The sequence below is a fragment of the Gossypium hirsutum genome, chromosome A13 (assembly GCF_007990345.1).
Source record: "Gossypium hirsutum isolate 1008001.06 chromosome A13, Gossypium_hirsutum_v2.1, whole genome shotgun sequence".
In the NCBI taxonomy this organism is placed as follows: domain Eukaryota; kingdom Viridiplantae; phylum Streptophyta; class Magnoliopsida; order Malvales; family Malvaceae; genus Gossypium; species Gossypium hirsutum.
In genome coordinates this window covers 25347849-25368041 of record NC_053436.1, presented here as the reverse complement: position 1 = coordinate 25368041, position 20193 = coordinate 25347849, and positions in this window count along the sequence as shown.

Genomic DNA, 20193 nt, shown 5'->3' with positions numbered 1-20193 from the left:
AATAGTTAATGGTTTAAATTATGAAATAAAAATTAATTAAAATAAGAAAAGATGATAAAAAGAAAAATAAAATGTTTTGGTTCATTTTCTTCCTCAGCTTAGCCGAATCTTAAAGAAGAAAAGGGGAGATAGCCATTCGGTCACCTTTGAGTTGGAATTAAGGTAAGTAATTCATGTTAGTTTTTGAGATTTTAGCATAATTTAAGCTAGTTACTAAGTCCCTTACTTAGCCCATGTCAAAATTTTGAATTGTGTGGTGATATGAGTAATCGGCTATGGAAGAATTTGAAGGGAATGGTTGTTGTCTTCATGTTTTAAAGAGTAATTGTGGATGAGTGAAGTTTGAGCTAGCTAAATGTTCATATAGGTGCATTAGGTAAGAAGGTGAAATCGGCTTGTGTGTATGTGTAGTTGCCGAATGTGAATTTAGATAACATTGAGTAATGTTGCGTTTTAAAATGATGAAATGGAGATTTAAGCTTGATAGAATTTTGTTAAGAATGAATGAAAGAATAAGTGTATTCGGCTATGGATGTTCGGATAATAAATTAGTGTGGATGCCTTGATGAGTTATGCTCAAATTATAAGTTGAATTTAAAGCTTGTTAAATTGCTCTTAATATTTTCGGATAAGTTACTTAGTTAAGCTTGTTAAATTTGCCCTTATTATTTCCAGATAAGTTACTTAGTTAAAGAAAATCTTAAAGTAATTAGTTAATTGATACTAGGTTAATGGTGTATGTATAAATTAATATAAACTTTGTATATGTATTAAAGGCTGTAGATAAATTCGGCCTTGGGAGAAATTTTGGTATAAAATGCTTGAATGTTAACAAGTTATTACTTTAATGACTGAATGTGTCAATGGCTAATGCATGGACTAGTTGATCAATATATGTTAAAAGGGAAACGTAAATAAATACCTATTTGATGAGCTATATATATATTCGGCTATATGGTAAAGATATATATATATGAAAATATGATAAGCCTTATGAGTTTTGTGTTTGTGTATGTGAACTAAGTATACAATGAATATTCGGCTATAAGCTAGCTTGATAGAACCTTAATAAATTAAATTTTGTTTGAATTAGCTCAAGAGCATAGAGAACCAAGGTTGGACAGGGGAAAGAGAAAGTAGTTGAATAGCCGAACCGAGACTGCTCGAAAATATATTCGAGCTAAGTTTTAAGTAGTTAAATATATATAATATTCGATAATGACATGACAGATTATGAGAATTAAGTATTACTTGTCATATATGTATATGGCCGAATAGCAATTGTAATGGAAGTAAAATGTGATATGCTTTCATGATCAAATGATAGTGTTACGTGTAAACTATCAAATGTTGAATGTGAGTGATGAAATGAGATAAAAGTGAATAAAATGTAGGATGATATATTCGAATAATGCTTGTACCCAATTTGGTGTGATTGTGTTATATGAAACTTGTTGATTTGAATATTGCACAGTATTATTCGGGCCCTTGAGCCTAGCAGGCTATAATGCTGGTGAGATACTATTCGGGCTTTTGAGCCTAGCAGGCTATAATGCCGGTGAGATACTATTTGGGCTTTAGAGCCTAGCAAGCTATAATGTCGGTGAAATGATATCGGGCTTCGAGCCTAGCAGGCAAAATGCCGGTGAATGAATTCAAGTTTTTAAACCTAGCAGGCTGAATGCCGGTGATTTGATAAACGTCTAAAACTAAGATACCTGGTGTTAGAACGAAAAATGAGTACATTCAATATGTTAAGTTGGTCAGGTACGTATTATTTATTTATATGTGAGTATGATTTGAATTGAATCATAAGTGTATAATGTGATACATATGTAAATAAATGTTATATCTATATCTATGATCATGATACATTCGGTCAAGGTGTGAAAGTATGCAAAAATATTCGATTTATTTATGCCATATGAATTCAGATTAAGTGAAATTAGAATGCTAATTGTGCATTATGTGCTTGTGTATATTCCACCAAATGGTAATATATCTGGAAAATGACCTCTTGAGAAATTGAATAATTGATGTATAATTGAGTTTATTTGTTGCATTGCTTAAAACTTACTAAGCTTATAAAAGCTTACTCCGTTTGTTACGTTTCTCTGTTTTATAGATTGTTGACTCCAGTCACTTGCTCGGAAAGGGATCGTCAGCAGCTCGTCACACTATCTATCATTTTGGTATTACTATGTTTTGAAGCTAGTATGGCATGTATAGAATAGACTTAAGTGAATGGTATTTTTGAGATGTTGTATATGGGCCATGCTAATATGGCATCTTTTGAATGTTTGTATAAAGTTTTTGAATGCATATAAAAGTTAATGTTCTTATATCAATGTCATTGTACAAATGTGATATTTTGGGTTGGTAACACTTCATAACCCATTCCGGCGATGGATACGGGTTATAGGGGTGTTACAACTTTTGGATCTATCTCAATTTGGACACCCTTCTATTACATTGTTTCTTCTCTGCACTCACTAGGTTCAATTTGATTATTTTCAAAACTTAGGGTTTCTTGGCTACTCAAGATTTCACCTTCCCCAAGTATTATTGTTGTTAGGTTTTCCTTTTCTTTTTTGCTTTGATTTTGATCAAACCTATGGCGAAATTCTTCTATATCGGTGCCCCCATTGATGTTCTGTGGATCTGTTGAGACTTCATTTCTGAGTTGGCTCAATTCTAGCATTAACAGTCTCTGATTTTCCTTAATTTCCCATTCATCGTAGACTTCTTCTTCATAAATTCCATCATCGTAATTCATTTCATCATCGGACTATATGTAATTGAATTAATCCATGACTGGTGTTGGTGGCTACTTCTGTAGGAATCTTTCCTTTTTTCATTTGTATGTACTAGGAATTCTTTGAAGAAAAGAATAGTGTTAGTCAGAAAAAACAAAATTAATAAAAAAATAAAAAGAATTAGAAATCGTATCTATAATTTATAAATTTCCTAATTATTATATTAGGTTGCTGAAACAACGGAAATGTGTAAGTGTACACAATCACGACAAGTAATAAAGTGACAAGTAATGTCGACTTATTGTACCCACAAGGACTGTGAAAGAAAATATTTATGAAATGCAACTTTAAACAATTTGGTGAAGGAAAAATATGTTGATTTGAAGTGTTTATAAAAACTAAAAATGAACTAAGTAATCTAAGAAAAATAAAAAGTAAAAATTCTAAAGCACGATTTCTAAAAAGAATTTAATCAATATGACATAAATGTGTTAGATCAATTTCATTCATTAACTTAAAATTACTTAAACTCGGTATTTTGTTAACGAATGAACATACATACATACAAAAATATATTCTATATTGAAACAATTTAATCATGATAATCTTACAAGTTATGAAAGGCTAAAGTATTGTTTAATACCATCACTAATTTAACCCTCAGCTACCTTAGAAGATTAAACACGCACCAATTAAATATTGTGTCAATTAATTATAATTTCAATCCTATTAATAACTAATTCATTCATTACCTAATAATCATAATGCAAGTATAACATAGCCATGATTTTATTTAGTTGAACAATTTACTAAGGCCTATAACAACACAAAAATGATTTTAATAATTTAAGTGAACAAAAATGCTATTAATTTAACATGGTTTAAATTTACGTCATTTTAATTAGATCAAGAACAGAAACGCAAAAAATATTAATAATTATGATCTCAACATAAATGAGAAGAAATAAAGAGAAGGGAACTAGGAAACAAACCCTTGTGTTTCTCTGAAGCCAGACTAGTGCACTCCTCTTCTTCTTTGCTCATCCTGTCGATCCAAGGCTTTCACGAACACTTGAATTCTTCTACTTTAAGAGGTTTTTTAACTCTTTTTTAGGAGGGGAAATTGGCAAGGGAAGGAAGACAAAGAAAACGGGAAAATAAGAAAAGAAGAGAGAAAATAGAGAATGATTTGAGAATTGAGGGATGTGAGGGATGAGAAATGCGGGAGTGAATAGGGGTATTTATAGGTAGAGATGATTACTAAAAAGATAAAAAATAATATCAGCCACTTCCTCTTCCTTGGCTGGCCATGCTTTGAGCTAGGTTTGATTGATTCAAACTTGTTATTTTTAGTTTTGGGCTAAAAATAAAAGGCATGAAAAGAGGAGGGGTTTGAACAGAATTAAGGGAAACTTTAAGGGCTATTTTGAAATTATAAGAACCAACTAAATAAGCTGATTGAGATAGCTATATGGGACGGTTTGGGCCCCCAAATCCTTGATGGATTAGTCTTCTACTCTTAACACAATTGGGCCCATTTTTCTTCTTCAGGCTTATAATTAATTTTTAATCCAATTTATGTTGGACCAAAATTAATTATAAAATATATTCAATAAATATTTTTTGACTATCCATGGCTGGAAAATTAATTATCCATACTCTTAATTCACTCGATACAAAAATTGCCCCAACGGTTCAAGCTTCTCGAGATGACTGCTGAGCCAATTTTCACTATTTGTGCACCCTTTGTGCAAAATTATCGAAAATAAATAAAATTTGTGTAAATTTATTATAAAAATAACTAAAAATAAATATGTTAATAATTTTATTGTAAATTAATTATTTTATAATTAAAGTACGATTGCATGAATTTGAGCTCAAAAGGAGCTAAAAAAGTTTATATATTTTTGTGTTTCCAATTGCAAAAGTTAAAATCAAGTTAGTAATGTTGCCTCCCTGGCAATGGCACCAACAACTTGAACACCTCCAGACGTACTAATGTTCGTAATTATATGGTTAGGTTGTAATATAGTTATTACAACAAAATAGGTAAGTATTCTGATGAACATACCCAAGGGAAGCTAATTCTAATTTAATTTTAACCTAAATGCAAATAAATCTAATTAATAATATAAATAAATTATACTACGACAGAACATAAACGAAGGTTTTTTTATAAATAACGGAATGGAAATAACATAAATAAAAAATTTTTGGAAAAATATCTTATATGTAACACTCCAAACTCGGCTCGGACGTTATGGCTGAATCTGGTGTGTCACATTGAAGTGTTTTAGCGAAAACCTTGTTTTCATTGAAAACCCTCCTTAAAATGAGAAACCTTAATTAATTAAAAAAAAAACCTTTCAGTTACGAAAGCCTTGTTTAAAACATTTGATTTTTTTTAAAAAAACTTAGTTGCAGAAACGTAGGAAACATACAATAATTTAAGAAATCCATGTTCAACTTCCCGTAAAAAATAATAATAATATTTCAAGTAATAATAACATAATGAAAACCTTATTACAATCTGATCTGAACACACTTAAAAAGAAATAAAAACTTAAATGCTTAAAAAAAACCAAGTCCAAATTATCTTGCTAGCCGGCCACCCAGAGTCCCTTCAAACATCGAACCTTCTATTAAGCATCACCTAAAAATAAAATAAAAGAGGGGGTGAGTTTTTGCAAACTCAGTGTGTACAACCCTCGATGAAAAACAAGCATTCAAAGAGAAATCATCAAACATGCAATGAAATCCCATCCAAATTATTCATCCGCTACACACCAACTCCATCCCCCGTCACACCATGTGGGGATATAAATATCGACCCACCCAGCCCACACACCAATGGTAGCTCGGTTGTAGAACTACCTTCATTTACATATTGGGATTTAAAAGCCGTCAGTGGATCCACGATTGTCAGGTAACCATGCGATCCTCATATACTTCCTCTGTTCCATAGTTCCCACCCCATATGCAACCTAAGCAGAACATCATATGAATGCATGTCACATCCATTAAACTTACATTCAACACCTAGGGGTATTTTGGTCATTTTTGCCCTTAAGGGAATTTCGATAATTTTCCCTTAATTATGGTTTTCACTTACCTTGACCCATTAAAAAGTCCCGCGAGCTAAGATGAACGAATACTATGCACCAGGTAGGATTCCAGAGAAGAGGAGGTGGGTCATTAAGATGCTTAAGTACCAAGCTCTCCCTAGATCCAGTCCTAGACATGCATATACCCATTGCCACACCTTAACCCTTTGGCTTGTCCACGATCGCAATATATTAATTAAGTCTTATATAGTTATCATGTACTAGGCCCAAAACCCCTTACAACGCCCAAACAAATTCACATACCTATATCTGGCCCATTAAGCCCAATCATATTCATATGGCCCATTAGGCCCAAATCACCTGTATATGGCCAATTAGGCCCAAATCACATTTATATGGCCCGTTAGGCCCAGTCACATTCATATTCATGCTCACATACAAATTCCTATCACATAGCATCAATATTCAGTTTTTGCCTACTATGGGCCCAATAGCCTATTCTGGCCCGTATGGCCAAATCACAACCCAAGTCCACAGAATCGCCAGTGGGTCTCAGGAAACCTATTGGTCTCCCCTTTACGAGTGTTCGCGCACTTGTAAGACTACCGTAGCCAAACTTTCAGCTTTTTGGCATTTCGGCTTTTTGGCATTTTTGGCATTTCGGCTTTTGCCGATTCATAGTGTGTGTGCAGTGTATGTACACACCTGGTAAGCAAGCGTGCTACGATTCCCTTAGTCACCAACCTACAAATGATATCATCCTACAATTAATCGCATGCTTAATACATATTTTTACTAAAACCGAAACCTCACCTTAACCTTACCTTGAACACCAATCCTTAATAGCTTTCATTGATCACGTACTCCCTAGATCTGCATTTATCTTACACATTAAAACCAGAATAATAGATGACTCGTATCCAACACAAGTCCCCTTACCTTAACTATGACCATTCGACCAACTAAGATTAAGAGTACTTTCCAACGTCTCTCACCTGAAGAGCAAATCGGTAGGGATCCAACAACTAAAATTCGATACCTATTCCTACCCAAAAACTGATTAGAAAAAAGTAAGGAACAATAATCGATACCTTAGCAAAAACCGATTGAAAGAGAAAACACTTACACTAGATTCGGTCAAAGAGTATTGGCCCTTGGAAGATTCAGCTTTTCGGCTTTCAAAATTGGTATGATTAACAAGGTTTATTTGACACCAAGGGAATCAAGAAGAAATCATCTAACTAATAATGGATCAAAGACTTAAGCAAAGGAAGAATAGAGAATCGGCACAAGAAAAGAAGAAGGAAGCAAGGGTTTTCAGCTTTTTGGATCTTGAAGAGAATAGGGTTTCTGGTAGCAAGGTGAAAAAAGATTTCGGCATTAGCCTGATACCCTTGCATTCGGCACATATTTATAACCCTTATGGCCGAATTCCTCAAGCCCAAGTTCCCATTTCGGCTCCACTTGCTCCTCACTTCTCATCCCCTTGTTTTTCTCCCTGATAACCCCTTGATTCTTTCCTCAAATTTCTCTTCTGATCACTCCCCTTGGAGTCCATCTTCACGCCACTTCCATCCTTCTAGAAGGCCAAAATTAAACTTCTAAAAGTACTAAATTAGGATTTGAACCTTGGATCTCCTTGCTAGCCACTAACGTAACCTCCTTACACTCTAAGTGGCGTCACTTAGCCACTCTTCCACAAGGCTTTTTTTATGCCATTTTTCCCTATCTATATTTAAAAGCCCAACTACTTGCCAACAAGGTCCTTTTAATAATTAAACTATAATTTCATTTACCCCTAGGTTCGAACTCAAACCTTAATTAAGACCTACTATAATTATCACTTGTCTAGGAATATAAAACACAATTTTTATCAAAACTGAAAACAAAGAAAGTTCGGGATTTCGGGATTTTGGGGGCGTTACATTATAACTGAGTCAAATCTAGGCATAGGTGATTAGCTCACTTTCGTGATCATAAATAATTCCTATTTCAGGTTTCTACTCAATCAACTAGTCATTACCCTAACAGGATCTCTTGATCTTCCACTAAACTAACTACTTATCTCCCGACTTCACAATCCAGACCGGTTTGGGGCTAAGGTGTTCAAAGATAGACCATACCAATTTTGGGTTAATTCCCACCTAAATTACTTCTTAGGGTCGTCAAGAGTAGAGTTTGAGTTCTTCCTCTTCTAAGTAACTGATCCACTAAGAAAACTCTATATAATATTTAGTAAATCACACCTCGACTCACTAATCCCCCATAAAAGGATTGGTTCCTCATGAATCTCATCAACATAAACATGATAATAAAGATAAACATGAATAACAATTCGAGAGAAAGGTTTAAGAGAATCCTGAATTGTACTAATTGAAACGTAGAATGCACAGTAGTTTGATCACAGTTACAACTCAAATTCTCTAAATAACACAAAATAGAAAAGAACTACAATAAACCTAAAGCCTAAAAGATTGGAAAAACTGAAACTAAAACAAAGGAAATCTTAGAGTATGAAAGTTGTCCCTAACAAGTGTTTTAAGAGCCTATTTATAGAGTTTGGGTTACTGCCATCATCAACCCTAGATTAATTGACGTTCTCGTGTTTAGGTTTCATTGTGTAAACTAAAACACACCTAGCTCATATGTGTTTCTAATACAAGACCGATATCGCTACATCGAAGGAAATATTCTTTGGATTAGGGTAGCTTCAAGTGTATGTCATGACACCAAAGGCAGTCTTTGGATTCTTGCATTCTGCTCCCTATGTTGTGACCTTGAACTCCTCGTGTTGTAACATATTTACTAGTATTGAGTTTTTTGCCATTACTTAGTCTTCTGGACACACTAAGTATGTTAGCTAGCCCTTAGGCCTTATTCGGACCCTAAGGTCAATAAAAGACTCAAATACACTTTTTATTGGATTTAAACTAAAATATGAAAACTTAACTAAAATAAGATAGAAATGCTTGTATTCAAGCTCCTCAAGTAAGAAAACTAGTTTAATCTACTACACCGAATTACAACATACCAACCCTCTTTGCCAATATTAAAGTGCACTACTTTGCCTGAAAACATTTTTTGCTTGAAACGTTCGTATTGGGTATCCTTCTTCTATGCTTCCAAAATTCGAGAGAGATGGGTTGCCTTCACAACCAACTCCGCCAATAAAGCTCATTATTAATCAGAGTCAATTTTGCTCACATGGATAACAAAGACGCCATAGTTTTCCTGCTCAAGGCATCAACTACAACATTTTCTTTTCCTAGGTGGTAGTAGATGATTAGGCCATAATCTTTCAATAGTTTCAGCCATCTTCTTTAGTGTATATTCAATTTCTTCTAGATCATCGAGTATTTTAAGTTTTAATGATCTGAAAAGAAATGACATTTCTTTTCCTACAGGTAATTTCTATAGAGCTTTAGCACCAAGACTACAGCTTCTAATTCCAGATCATGCGTGGGGTAGTTCCTTTCATATAGCTTTAATTAGTGCAAAACATATGAAATGACTTTCCACTTTTATATAAGCACACAACCTATTCCATTCAGAGATGTATGTATATACTGTATACCGAAGTCTAGGCTTGTGTAGCGCCAACATTTAAGTTTCAGTCAAAAGTGCGTTTAATTTCTCAAAGCTCTATTGGCATTTGTCACTCTATACGAACTTCACCTTTTTCTTCAACAGTTTGGTGAGGGGTAAGCATATAATAGAAAAAACTTTCACAAATCTCCTGTAGTACCCAACCAAACCTAAGAAGTAGCAAACTTCAGTAACATTCTTAAGCGAGTTTCACTCAAGAACTGCCTTTACCTTGGCAGGGTTTACATCTCTCATAAATAGAACTCACTCTTACTTAAATTTGTTTACAACTGATGCTCACGTAAGGTCCTCAATACAATTTTTAAGTGTTTCTCATGGTCAAGCTTGCTTTTGGAATGGACCAATATGTCATCAATAAAGACCACTACAAATTTATCCAAATACGAATGAAATGTTCTATTCATTAAATCCATGAACACCAAGGGCACGTTGGTAATCCAAATGGCGTCACTAAAAACTTATAGTGTCCATACCTTGATCAGAATGTTGTTTTAGGTACATCATCCTTCTTGATCTTAGAGAATGCCAAACCTCTACTTAATTGATCAAACAAGTCTTCAATTCTAGGTAGGGGGTACTTATTTTTAATAGTGACCTTATTCAACTAACGATACTTTATGCACAGGCCCATACATCCATCATTCTACTTGAAAAACAAGATTGGCGCACCACAATGAGATACACTAGCCTTGATGAAACCTTTGCTTAACAAATCTTTCAACTATTCTTTTAGCTTGTTAAGTTTTACTGGTGCCATCCTATAGGGCATGCATGATATGGTAGTTGTTCTAGGTTCCAATTCTATCGAAATTTCTCTCTATTTACCCTTAGGCATACAAGGGAGATCTTCAAGAAATACATCTATAAATCTTACCAAGGGCACTTGGATGACTTTACTTCTAGACTTGGTGTGTCCATGATATACACCAAGTAGGCATATGCATCCTGAACAACTAACTTTCTAGCAGACACTATGGAAATAATCCTATTCGCCACTTTTGACTTTTTCCCAAACAATAATATATTTTTTCCCTTTGAACTTGTCAAACGTACATTTTTAGACCTACAATCGATCATAGAATTATGTCTAGTTGACTAGTCTAATCCCAATATAGCATCGAACTCATGAAAACTTAATAGTAGCAAATCTGCTAAAAACACGGGCTCACCTACGGCTAAAAGACAATTCGTTATTAACTTATTCACTATAGTGCTTTGCCCCAAGATTTTCACTACTAATATAATGTTCTCAGAACATTCTACCTCAAGACTTAGACCTTCTATGACTTTAGTGCATATATAAGAGTGAGTAGATCCAGGGTCAATCAATGCATAAATATCATTATCGAGGAAGGAAAAATTAGTAGTGATGACCTCAAATAGGTCCATGTCTTCCTTACCCTTCATCATGTAGGCCAATGATAACGCACCAGAATTGAATCTACCAAAAATTTTCCTTTGCGACCCTTGCATCGAGCTAGACTTAGTTGCCATTTCGAATTTGCTCTCATGTTGGCACTTTGGGGAACTTTTGATTGATTCCTTTCTGTTATACTCAGACATGGTTCGGCAATATTTTATGAAGTGGTCTCTAGACCCATAATTATAACTGTAACGCCCCAAAATCTAAGTAATTATGTTTGTATATTGTGTGCATAAATACATGTCTACTTTAGTGGTTGAGTGTCCTGAGGAGTGTTGGAGAAGTCCTGAGTTCAAGCCTTGGCTTGTATAAAATTTTGTTTTACTTGAATAAACCCTGTCTCTAGTCAGTAGGCTTCTTTAATAGATATTGGTAGTTTATGTCATAAAAGGCCTACTGATCTAGGGAACGAGGGCGTGTGGAGTGTTCTAGGGGGTTTGAGGTTCGAGGCTTGGCAACGTAAAAAAGTATTTTATTTTGCTACTGACACTGGGGAAGTGTTGTAGTTGGATTGAAATTGGGGTGTTTGAGGAGTGTGGGGAGTTGTGGCCAAATTCTAGGGACTTTTTGGAGGGAATTTTGGCTGGTAGGGATGTGGATAGGTGGGATACGGTTTAGTGATCTTAGGAGTGATGTGGGGAGAGAAATTAGGAGATTTGAAGGGAGTGGAAGAGGGTGTGCCGAACTGGGATTCTCACTCCCTGTAATTTTCAGTTTTTGAGCAATTACTATGGGTTTGGTCATTTTTTTCGGTTCTTTTCTCCTTGGTGCCTTATTCCTACCTTTTGGTTTTGGCTATTTCGTATTTTTCCTTTGTGGGATGGATTGGTAGTGATCATTTGGGGTGTTTCTCATTTTGGTCTTTTTCAGGTTTGTTCTCCTCTAAAGTCTTTGATGATCGATTGCCTCTGCTCCTCTCCCCTCTCAGAATCAAGTCTCTCATTGGGCAAATACCTCTGGGTTGGTTGTTAGCCTACTCTTTTCTTCCTTTTTCTTACTCCAATGATTCCCTTTTGACCAAGTGCACCTTCTTTTTCTTTTCCTTCCCTTCTTTCCTTCTCCCTATAACTTTCCCTTTTCATCTTGGTACCTTGGCTGAACACTACATCTCACCTTTGTATTTGGCTTTCAGTTAGCAAGTGTGTTTTGATCAGTTGGGTTCGGGCGCACGGTTCTCTTCTCTCACTCTACTGCTTTTGCATTGGCCGACTATTGATAGGTAAGCCTCAGCTTCACTTCTTCCCTTTTTGACTTTTCACCTTGTTGAACCATCTTTTTACTTTGTCTCTTCTCGCTGATTACCCCTCTGTTTACCTTTTAGATCAGTCATTATTCTTGGTTCTATGTGCATTACATCATTGGTATACAATCTGCTCAATCGTTATTGGTAAGTGTGGTGCGGTTGTGATGGTATTATACTTCAAGTGTGAGTCTAATATAGAAAGGTGGTGTCTTTTGTATAGGTGGTGGTCGAAGTTGATTGGTACATCCCCTAAGAATCAAGGGTGCGATTATTGTGGGCTTTTGGTAAGAAGATTGTGATTGTTTTGGACTTCGTTAATGTCCAATTGGATCATGGGTTAAATAACTGATTAGATGATATATTAATTGTTCTTCAGGTATAACAGTGTTCAGAGCGCGGGTTAACTCCAAATCGCATCAGGTGTGTAACCACACTGTTATATTCGTAAATAGAAAAAAGCCAGAAAATATGACTATTGATGCTACATGAGCGTGCATTCGTTCGTGTGGTAATCTGAACGCATAAAACATGGGCGGTTGATAGTAGAGGCCACCATGAGCGATTTCATGGGCTTAGGCCCTTCTGGGCCAGGCTTGTAGAGATTACTGGGGCAGGCTTGTAGTTCACACGACCAAGGTCATTTTTGGGCTTTATGGGCCACACGGGCGTGTGGGCCCACATGGGTCGCATTATGACTTTGGGCCCATTTTCACTATTTGACTGTTAAGGTTGCACAGGTCACTCGAGACGACTGTGGACCTACTGTTGGTTCGGTAAGTATACCTAGACCCTAATTTGATGAAATGACTATTATACCCCTATGAGCTGAAATGACTGATATACCCCTATGATATGTATGACTATAATCGAGCATGACATGATTTGCATACATGTACGATATTATGACATGACATATTGCATGGTCCCACTCACTTCAGAATACAGTAAGGTCCAATAAACCTAGGGCTTAGCTCGCCGTAATGACCAAACCTCAAGATCTTCTTCCATGGCGAGACCTTAAGAAAAACAAAGTCCCCCTACAGAATACTCAATCTCACATCTTTTTATATCCACATAAAATTTCTACTTGTCCGATACCGCTTTCAGTCGATCTCGAATCAATCTGACCTTATCGTCAGTCTCAGAAACCAATTCAGGACCCAGAATACGTCGTTCACCAAACTCATCCAACATAAGGGAGTGCGACACTTATGACCATAAAGTGCCTCGTAAGGTGCCATCTGAATGCTAGACTGGAAGCTATTATTTTAAGCAAACTCTTCTAGTGGCTGATAATCCTCCCAACTGCCTCAGAAATCTAGAACACAACTCCTTAACATGTCCTCTAGTATCTGAATCACCCTCTCTGACTGACCATCGGTCTGAGGATGGAACGCAGGACTGAAGTTCAACCTTGAACCCAAAGCCTTATGGAACTTCCCCCAAAACTGATATGTGAAGCGTGGATCCCTATCAAAGACGATTGAAGCTGGTACCCCATGCAGTCTCACTATCTCAAAAATATAAAGCTTCACCAACTTCTGCAGAGAATAATTAATACGAATCAGTATGAAGTGCACTAACTTGGTTAATCAATCCACGATGACCCAAACAGAATCCTTCTTAGTGGATGTTAAGGGTAACCCACTAACGAAGTCCACTATCACACGTTCCTACTTCCAAAAGGGAAACTTAATTAGCTGTAGGAAACCTAAAGGCAACTGGTGCTCAGCCTTAACCTGCTGGCATGTCAGACAACGAGCAATAAAATTAGTAACCTCACGCTTTAACCCCAGTCACCAATACAACTTTCAAAGATCTCGGTACATCTTATTCCCACCAGGGTGCATAGCATAAGAGCTACTATGTGCCTCTCTTAGAAGAGACTGCCTCAGATCAATATCGTTCGGTTCACATAACTGGCCTTGGAAACCCAATACACCCTCAGAGTTTAACCCAAAGTCCGTAGTGTTACCACTCTTAATCTATCGAAACCGATGACCCAAAAACTCATTCTCCAATGATTACCCTTAATCTGCTCGATCCAAGTTGGTTTGACTTGCAGCTCAGCCAACAAACTCCCATCTCGAGCGAACATCGCTCTTAGATCAGTCATAGCCCTACAGCTCAATGCATTGGCCACCATATTATCCTTTCCCGGATGGTATTCGATGGTACAATCGTAATCCTTAAGTAGCTCAATCCATCTACACTGCCTAAGATTCAACTTCTTTTGAGTCAGGAGGTACTTAAGGCTTTTGTGATCGGTGTAGATAATGAAATTCTCACTATATAGGTAGTGCCTCCAAATTTTTAAAGTGAAAACTACGGCGGCCAATTTCAAATCATGCATTGGATAGTTAGCCTCATGCGTCTTGAGCTGACGAGATGCATATGCCACCACCTTACCATCCTGTATCAGAACACAATCTAGACCCACATATGATGCGTCGCTATACACTATAAACTCCTTCCAGATTCAAGCTGTATCAGAATAGGGGCCTGAGTTAGAACAATCTTGAGCTTCTTAAAGCTCTCTTACTATGCATCAATCTAGACAAATGGAACACCTTATGTAGCAGCTTAGTTAAGGGTGCTGAAATCAATGAAAAGCCTTCCACAAACCGCCGATAATAACCCGCCGGTCCCAGAAAACTACGGATCTCGGACACATTCTTAGGCTATTTCCAATCCAGTACAGCCTCAACCTTTCGAGGATCAACTCGAATCCCCTCAGCAGAAACCACATGACACAGAAATGTCACCTCATGTAACCAGAACTCACACTTACTAAACTTAGCATAAAGCTACTTTTCCCTCAAAGTCTGTTGGACGACTCAAAGGTGCTCATCATGCTCCTTCTCAGTCCTTGACTAAACCAGTATGTCGTCAATGAACACTTCCACAAACTGAAAGGTTGAAATACTTGGTCATCAAATTCATGAAGGCTGCTGCTTCATTAGTTAGTCCAAATGTCATCACTAGGAACTCATAGTGACCATAACAAGTCCTGAATGCCGTCTTATATACATCAGCTTTCTAAACCCTCGACTGGCGATACCCTGATTGCAAATCAATCTTGGAGAATACCGAAGCTCCTTGAAACTGGTCAAACAGGTCATCTATCCTCGATAAAGGGTACTTATTCTTAATGGTCAAAATTTATTTCGCTGGTGGTAGTCGATACACACCCGCATGGATCTATCCTTCTTCTTCACAAATAGAACCAGTGCTACCCACAGAGACACACTAGGGCGGATAAACCCACGATCCAACAACTTCTGAATTTGAGCCTTAAGCTCCATAAGCTCTTTCGGTGCCACTCGATAGGGAGCGGTGGACACCAGAGTTGTACTAGGAAGGAGCTCTATCCCAAACTCCACTTCACGATTCAGAGGTAACCCTAGTAGCTCTTCAGGGAAGAAGTCTAGAAAATCCTTTACTGTTTTGACGTCCTTAACAGTAGAATGCCCAGAATCAAAAACACTTACGTTGGCCAAAAATGCCTACATCCCTTCTGAACCAACTTCTCTGCCACTAGCATAGAGATCACATTAGATAAATAATTCTGGCACTCCCCAACCATGACTACCTCATTATCCTCCTTAGTTTTTAAGATGACCCTCTTAGTCGTACAGTCCAAAATGACACGGGGCTTGACCAACCAGTCCATATCCAAAATCAGATCAAACTCCTCAAACGGAAGATCCATTAAGTCAGCCAAGAAGAGCGCCCCTTGAACCTTTAACAATCTGTGAATACCTTATTAACCCTTATATACTGTCCCAACGGACTCAGTACAATAACCTCACTCATAGTGCTCTCAACCAAAATCCCCAAGTTATCAGATATGTTGCTAGCTATGTATGAGTGAGTAGACCCTATGTCTATCAATGCAAGATATAGTACATCAAGAATTAGAAACATACCCATAATAACGTCTGGAGCATCTCTGTCCTCTCGGTGACGTGCAGCATAAACTAAAGTAGGCTGCCTCAACTCACTCTATCCAACACCTTTACCCAGTGCTCTCGGTCCATGACCCATAACATTACCACCCCTAACCTGACCACGCCTCCTGGTGGCTACTGTGCTACCCTCTGTGGCTGCTCCAGTACCAGTACCCTGACCTTGCATATGATCGGCCCTTAATGAACACTCCCTAATGCGATGATCCAATGATCTACACCTTAGACACTCCCTAGTCTTCCTCCAGCACTTGCCCCAATGGTGTCTACCATAATCGACACATGGCTGCAGCCCAGTAGTAGTAGCAGGGGGCCCAGCTCTAACTGGCCCATTAGATTTTCCTTTTTCTTAGGCCTTTGTATTGAACTCGAGGGCTCTGAATCCCTCATATTCCTACCTCTTTCTCTGTTAAGGTTTTGGCGCTCAGCGCGTTTAACCTCATCGGCGATCATTGCCTTCTCAACCAGTGAAGAGAAATCACGCTCCTTCTGTGGAGCTATTAGGACTCTCAAATTATCCTTGAGGCCATCTTCGAAGTGTACACATCATTTGTACTCAGTCGCCACCATACCTCGCACATAGCGACTCATTCGCAGGAATTCAGGCTCATACTTAGGCACAGATCGGTCTTCCTGAGTAAGATTCAGAAACTCCCTCCTACGGGCATCCACGTAGCTCACCCCCACATATTTCCCCTAGAAGGAAGTCTTAAAGAGCTCTCAGGTCACACGTTCGGCTGAATGCCCTCTTTAACAGTTAGCTACCATTGATAAGCCTCATCTCACAACAGAGAGACTGCACCCTTTAATTTCTGCTCAGGGGTGCAATCCAAATCATTCATGATCCTTTCTATGGCCTCTATCTAGTATTCGTCCAGATTAGGGGCGACCCTAGTGACACCCCTAGAGAGTTCAACTCCATTGGACTAAATTTGTTTCGTAATCGACCTTTGGCCCCCAGATCCAGTATTTGGTCCAGCAACTCTCTCCAATATCCTCAGTAAGGCTTGGGACAGTGCGTCGTCCCTAGCCGATCGACTCTGAGACCCAATCCCAATAGCAGGTGACACTAGCGTCTCATTTGTGTCCAAATTAAGCATGCTGCCAAATGATAATGACTCAGCTCGAGCCCCTCTACGGCCTCTTCCACGGCCTCTAATATCCTATCCACAGATACCTCGTACACTCATGTCTAGTCAGATTTATCTGTATTACAAATTTTATGAATCAGTTACAATTTCAGTATTTACTAACAAATGTTTTACGTAAAGTTTCAATAACTCAGAGTGATTTTTCATAAATCACAGTCTCAGGGTACACTAACTAAAGTGTTTTCACAATATACTACCTACAGTAGTATCAGAATATACTATCTATAGTATTTTCAGTTTAAACTTATCACAGTTTTAGAAAACTTACTAGATCAGCATCGGAGACTCTATGTGCCATTTCTCAGTCAAATATATCAAATCATTTGAAAATCAATTCTTAAAATCCAAAGTTTAAAACCCAAATTCACAATCGAGTTTTGCAGCTAGCTCTGATACCATTAAATGTAACACCCCAAACCTGGTCTAGACGTTATGGCCGAATCTGGCAATGTCACATGATAAGGTGTTTGAAAACTAAGTTTCTACTATAAACCCTTTTCCATTTCATTACTCTTGTCGACGCCAAAATCACTTACTTATTTACTCAATTGTTTTAAAACTCAATTCGTTGCAGATGCTTTAGAAATCATTTAATTTATGGAAAACAGAGTTAACGAGGTAAATCCGTCCATCTAAAAAAAACTTTTGTTTTAGTGAAAACCATTTTTTTTGTTGAGTTTGTCCAGGTATCAAATCCACGAAAACAGTCTAAAATTCGAAATAAAAGCAAATAGTCCAAAAAGTCGAATTTACATAAAAATAACATAGAAAATAATTAAGAAATAAATACCAAAACTGAAATTAAAATAGTTTAAAATATGTGTGGCCGCCGCCGAGTCCTCCGCTGCACCGATCCGTCAGGTTTGGGGATTACCTGTGCACATTAAATAAAGAAGGGTGAGTTTACGTAAACTCAGTGTGTAATCCCACAGAAAATAAACAACAGCAAATCATAGTGCACAGCTAAAACATCTTGGGCCTATTCCATTTTCAATACCAGTAAAGTTTGGGCCTTAGCCCATTTCAGTACAGTATTAAGTATGCAGTAGAGCCTTAGCCCATCATAGTATCAGTAACAATCCTAAATATTTACTAGCAAAGTCCTACCCAACCAGCCTCTACACACCATCTCTGTCCAACCCTACACTCCATGTGGGGATTAAATCAACCCACCCACCCCTACACTCCAGATAGTACCGAATGCAGTACATAAATAGTAATTTACAGCTGACCTGCCAGATATTAAGCTTAAAGCCTTTCAGTACACTTCCTCCAAATATCATCATCCCAACCGAATGCAATATAGACATACAATATGTCATGCTTTTATGTAACCATCAGTCATACGTATACATACATATATCAGTAATCATGCATAATTTATCATGCATCACATACACTCAGATCATACATTTAGGGGTCTAGGTAACACTTACCGACCCTACAGTAGGTTCACAGTTGAATTGGGCGACCCGTGCAACCTAGGAATCATTTCAGATAAATGGGCTTACATGCCCATGTGGCTTGCTCGTGTAGGCCCACACGCTCGTGTGTCCCACACGGCCCAATTTTGCCTTGCCAGTGTGGATCACATGGCCTGGCCTAAAATCCCACATGCCCATGTAGGCCCACACGCTTGTGTGGCCTACGCGGCCCGAATCAGTCTAGCTTGTGTGTTGCACATGGCCTACCTAGTCATCACATGGCCGTGTCTTGTGCACATAGCTTGGCCTTGTCGATCACACGCCCGTGTTATGTCACACAACCTACCACACGGGCGATCACACGCCAGTGTGGCGTCGACAGTGAGGTTTTTGGCTTTCACCGAAACCTCATTTTCTGTGCAATCGAGTACACACCTAGTTTGTTTTCAATGCTATCGCAACCATGAGCACTCCAAAACCTAAAAATCAGTATTTTAAGCCCAATTTTAGTGACACTAATGAAACTTCATCGAAAAGCCAACAAGATGATCAACTTCCAACTAACAAAAACCTTACCTTTGACCGAGAATAGCGTTTCTACACCATTTCAATACTGATCGAAAAACTCCAGCCTTTAACCTTCTCCAAAAACAAAACAAAACCCATCAATTAATATCTCAAAATCAAAATAACTACACTTACTACTCTTACCGAAACTTACCAAATCCGATTGAGTACAATCAACACTGTAAAAACAAAATAAAGGAATGGATTCGGAAGAATGAATCAAAAAGGAAAGGGGGAGGGGCTACTGAATTTTTGCAAAAAGATAATCAAAAGGAACTTCTGATAACTCCCTATCCCAACTCCTGTTATTTTTCTCCAGCAAGCTACCCACTACACAGAATTCTTATTTGACCGAAACCCTCTCGGTCAAACAAGGAAAAATAGACTCTCACGCAAGGATTCGAACTCCAGACCTCCAACATACCAACACACATCTTAACCACCAGACCAGCGGGCCCATTCTATTATGGTTGTACAAATACTTAAATATAAACCCACTGCTCAAGTATAAGGCTTAATTTAGAAAAATACCAAAATTTCCCAAAGCTAGGGCTTGAACTTGGGACCTCTCATACACACCCAGAACAGTTAACCACTGAAGCAGATACACAGCTGTGTCACATTGTCGTAATAACATGAATAAGAATTTTGGGGCTTTACATTATCAGTACAAAAATTACATTTCTTAAGATTCTCATATGACACTTTTTTTCGTATAACCTTCAAAATAGCACGCAAATGTTCCATATGATCAACCAATGATTTGCTATAAATTAAAATGTCACCAAAGAATACCAAGCAAAATCGGCCAATAAAAGATCTCAAATATGATTTATCAATCGCATAAACGTGCTTGGTGCATTTGTGAGGCCGAATGGCATCATTAACCACCCATACAAACCATATTTTGTTTTAAAGGTTGTCTTCCACTCGTCCCCTTCTCGCATGCATATTTAGTGATAACCACTCTTCAAATCAATCTTGGAGAAG